This window comes from Suncus etruscus, chromosome 10 (assembly GCF_024139225.1).
Source record: "Suncus etruscus isolate mSunEtr1 chromosome 10, mSunEtr1.pri.cur, whole genome shotgun sequence".
In the NCBI taxonomy this organism is placed as follows: domain Eukaryota; kingdom Metazoa; phylum Chordata; class Mammalia; order Eulipotyphla; family Soricidae; genus Suncus; species Suncus etruscus.
Window position 1 is genome coordinate 11,926,632 of NC_064857.1, and position 5,412 is coordinate 11,932,043.

The window sequence follows — 5,412 nt, forward strand, 5'->3', positions numbered from 1 at the left end:
AACAAGGCAATAAGCAAAGACCAGTGAAAACAAATCCTTAGAATCTTTCAACAGAGCTAAATTTATGAGTTGAGTGTGAGTGTTAAGGGAGTGGGGAGGATGGGAATGAGAAAGGAGGTGGTATATGATATATGACTATGAATCAAATCTAGAAACAGTTTTGAAATGATGTTTGTAGTTTAGTTTGGGGATGATCTAGCAAGGTATGCTTAAGGTTTAAATTTCAATTCATTAATATTTAAAACACTTAAGTATAATCAAATAAATATATATTGGTGACCTCAAAAAATAATTAAACCTGGGCTGGAGAGATAATGCAGCAGAAGGGTGCTTGTTCTATATGCTATAAACTAGTTTTAATTCCTGGCATTTCATGTGGTCCCCCAGATCCCTCCAGGACTAATCCCTGAGCAACAAGAATTGCCCCCAAAACAAAACCAGAAAATTGCTTTTGCTTATATTATTACAGGCATTTGCTTATATTATCAAATATCCAATTATTTTGGTGATTGTTTAAATTTTATTTCTAGATTACTGTAAAATCCATGAGAAAAAGAGAACAAGTTTCTTCTCTTAGTCATCTCATTTCCTGACATTGTATAATTTTTACAGATATTGTTAAAAAAATTAAATTATTGAAGTTTTTTTGTGTCTGTTTGAAATTTTTTAGCCACACTTGGTGATGCTCAGGAGGGTTACTACTGGCGCTGTAGTCAGAAACTACTCCTGGCTTACTCTGGAGAAAATAAGGTATGCTGGTGACCCAATGGATGTTGAGCACAATCAAAGTAAGTGCCCTACCCACTGTATTGTATAGCTTTGCCCCTAAATTATTGTCATTTTAGCTTCTGCCAAAGGCTAAGAGAAAATTACCATTATGTTATTCTTTTAAGAGCACTCAGTTCTTTTAATTTGTTTCATTACGACACTACCCAGCTGGAGATATAGTCGGGGTAACTTTTGACAATACTTATCTAGTTGCTAGATCCACCGAATAGTTTAATGCTTAGCCTAGCACTTGGGAGTCAGTGGTGCTGGGCAGTGGTGCTAAGGGATCATGTAGTTAGTGAAACTCATATATAGATAAAACTTAGATAATTTTAGTGGCTAGAGCAGTAGTAGAGTGGTTAGGGCACTTGCCTTGCACACAGTGACATAGTTTTAGTCCCTGACACCTGAAGTGGTCCACTGAACTCTCCAGAAGTGGCCCCTGAAATAAAAGCAAGTCCTGAGCACTGACTGGTGTGGCCAGAAAACAAAACAGAAAACTCAGATAAGATTTTTTTTATCTTGGTTTTTATTTTTATCGAGGCACTATAATTTACAATTATTCATAGTTGACTTTCAGGCATACAATGTTCCAATACCCAATCCTACCACCAACATCCCTCCTGTCAACTTCCCTACTGTGCTCCCAGCTTACTGTCCACCAGTCTGCTTCTTTGACAGGCACATTTTTTAAATTTGGTTTTTATAATTTGGATCCATGTTTTTAGCTTTGTTGACTCTGTGATTCAGTATCTATTTTCATGTCACCTCTATCCTACCAAAGTGTCTGAAATTCAGCCCCCTAGACCTCCCTCAATCTGCCTCTTCTTACTTCCTTTCCCGCGTTTGGACGTCTTTTCTTCCCTATCTAGGTTTTTAATAAACCAACCTCATACAAATCGTAATATTTCAATCCATATTCTTTCATGGGTCCCTATATTTTCTTCTGAAGACTTCCTCAGAAAGTATATGCTAACTTTAAAACTGCTTTCTTTTATTATTATTACAGTTATTATTATTTTTATTTATCACTGTGGTTAAAGAAATAATTCATAATTGAGTTTCAGTTATAGAATGTACACTGCACTTCACCAATGCAATTTTTCCCACCATCAATGTTCCCCATTCACCTCCAGCCCCCAAACCCCTTGCTTGTTTTTGGGGCAGGCATTTTGCTTCACTCTCTCACACACTCTTTCCTTTCTGACACTTTGGTTTTCACTATTGTTAATGAGGGATACTATGCTTATCATTTTATCACCTTTCAGCACAGTTATTGTCCAGGGTAATCAGTTCCAACTATCATTGTCCTGATAGATCCCACTCTACTCTAACTGCACTCAATGCTCTTTGTAGTAAGCTTCATATCATGGATTGGTCCTCATAGCTAATCTCTATTGTCTCTGGATATTATTACCATACTGTCATTTTTTTATATCTAACAGATGAGGAAGACTGCTCTGTGCTTATCCTCTTCCTCTGACTTACTTCACTCAGTATAATAATCTCCATATCAATCAATGTATAGGCAAACATCATGACTTTATTTTGTCTAATGGCTCTATAGTATTCTATTGTGTAGACAAAGCACACTTTTTTTTAGATATTCACTGTTGCTGGTCACATGGGTAGTTTTCAGATACTGGCTATTATAAATAGAGCTATGATGAACATAGAAGTGCAGAGGGCATTTTGTATTGTATTTTTGCTTTCCTAGAGTATATTCCTAGGAGTGGTATTGCTGGATCATATGGGAGCTCAATTTCTAGATTTTTTTAAACTATGGGAGCTCAATTTCTAGTTTTTGTTTTCTAGAAAGGCTTGACTAGATAGCATTCACACCAGCAGTGAATGAGAGTGCCATTCTTCTTGCATTCACACCACCTGTTGATCTTGTTCTTTGTAATGTATGCCGTTCTGTTCTCTGTGGTGTGAGAGGATACCTCATTGTTGTTTTGATTTGCATCTCCCTGATGATTAGTGATATGGGGCATTTTTAATGTGCCTTTTGGCCATCTCTATTTCTTCTTTGAGGAAATGTCTGTTCATTTATTCTCCCCATTTTTTTTTTTACTTATTCAACCTATTTTTAATATTTATAATTATGACTGTCCTTGATCCCTTACATTCAGTACCATGTTTTGGACTAATTCTCCCCATTTTTTTATGGGATTAGATGACTTTTTTTCTTGGTAAATTCTGTCAGTAGCATGTATAGCTTAGATATTAACCCCTTATCAGTTCAGACGAGTATATGGTGAATAGTTTCTCCTATACTGTGGGTAGCCTTTGTATCCTAGTCACTGTTTCCTTTGAATCACAAAAGCTTCTTAGTTTATTATAGTCTCATTTGTTTATCTCTGCTTCCATTTTTTTTTGGATAGTGGTGTTTCCTCCTTTATGCCTTTAGTCTCCGTATCATGGAGTGTTTTGCCTATGTTTTCTTCTATGTACCTTATAGTTTTAGATCTTGTATCAAGGTCTTTAATCTATTTTAATTTGATCTTTATGCACAGTGTTAGAGAGAGGTCTACGTTTGCTTTTTTGCATGTGGTTGACCAGTTATCCCAACACCAATTGTTGAAGAAGCTTTCCTTGCTCTACTTTGTATATCTTGCCTCTTTATGAAAGATTAATTGATTGTATGTCTGTGGACCAGTTTCTGAGTAATCAAGTTTATTCCACTTGATACAGATCTAGGTGTCTGTATTTATTCCAATACCATGGTGCTTTAATGATTATTGCTTTATAGTACAATTTAGTGTTGAGAAAAGTGAAACTTCCCATCTTTTTTTTTTAGTATTACTTTAGCTATATGTGGGCATTTATTGTCTCAAATAAATTTCAAGAGGGTTTAATCCACTTATTTGAAGAATGTAATGTATATTTTTATAGGGATTGCATTAAATATGTACATTTCTTTTTGGGAAACATTGCCATTTTAATAATGTTAATCCTTCTAAATACATGAACAGGGTATGTCTCCATTTCCTTGTGTTCTTTTTTATTCCTTGAAGCAGTCTTTTAGTTCTCTTTGTACAAGTCTTTCACCTCTTTAGTTGACTCCAAATTACCTGATTTTCTGTGGCACAATTGTAAATGCTATTCTTTAACATCTCATTCTTCTCTTTAATATTTGTATATAAAAATATCATAGATTATTTTGTGTGTTAATTTTGTAGCCTGCTACTTTGATATATGAATCTGTTGTTTCAAGAAGCTTTTTAGTAGAGTCTTTAGGGTTTTCTATATATAGTATCATGTCATCTGCAAACAGTAAAGCTTATCTTCTTTCTTTCCTATCCGGATGCTTTAGATATCTTTATCTTGCTTGATTGCTATGGCAAGTACTTCTATTACTATACTGATTATAAGCAGCAATATAAAAAAGTCATGATTTTTGTGTGTGTTAATTTTGTATTCTGCCACTTTGATATATGAATCTATTGTTTCAAGGAGCTTTTTAGTAGAGTCTTTAGGGTTTTCCAAATATAAGATCATATGATTTTTATTTTTTCTTTCGTTGATATAGTGTATTACCTTGCTTGACTTGCATATTTTAAACCATTCTTCTATCTCCAGAATAAATCTTACTTGGTCATGATGTATGACCTATTTTGGTGAGCCATTGGATCCTATTTGCTAGAATTTTGTTAATCTTTGCATCTGTATTCATCAAGGATATTGACTGGTAGAGCCCAGTAAAAATTATTATAAAAAAAAGAATTAAATTTTGGGCCCAATGAGAATTAAATAAAACATACTGAAGTTTTATGTATATAAAACTTATCTGATATAAATAGGGTCTTCATTCACAGAAAACTGAATATACATTCTTCTTCAATGCTTCTAGTTATTCTCTAAGATATACAACATGTTGGGCCATAAAATATACCTCCATAAAATCAATTTCCTGGAAGAGCCCCAAAAGGATTGACAGTAGGTCCTCTTTAAAAGTTTGAAAAAATTCACTTGTGAATACATCTGATCTTGGTCTTTTGTTTTTTGGAAGCCTTTTAATTACCATTTCAATTTCCCCAGTAATGTTACATTTGTTCAGATATTTCAGCTTATCTTATTAGTTCATCTTTGGGACATTATAGGAGTCCAAAAATTTATTCATTTATTCCAGGTTCTCTTGTTTTGTGGCATAGAGTTTCTCAAAGTAATTGCTGATTATCCTTTGAATTTCTATAGTATCTATAGTAACCTCTGCCTTTTCATTTCTAATTAGGTATATTAAGTTTCTCTATCTCCCTTTTTTTGTGCTAATTGTTTATTGATCTTTTTTATTTTTTCAAAGAACCAACTCTTGCTTTTATTGATCTTCTGGTGTGTGTGTGTGTGTGTGTGTGTTTCCAAATAATTTTTCTGCTCTGAGCTTTATTGCTTCCTTCTGCCTGCCTATTTTTGGTTCATTTTTTTCTGATCATTTTCCAACTTTTCAAGCTATGATATTGTTATTTATGTAGATCTCTTATTTCTTCCTGATAAATGTTTACAACTGTATATAAATGTTCCTCTTAATACTGCTTTTGCTGTATCCCACAAATTCTGATAATTTATATCCTCATTCTTATTTCCTGGTATCTTTTGATTTTATCTTTTATTTTATGTCTGATCTACTATTTGTTCAATAATGAA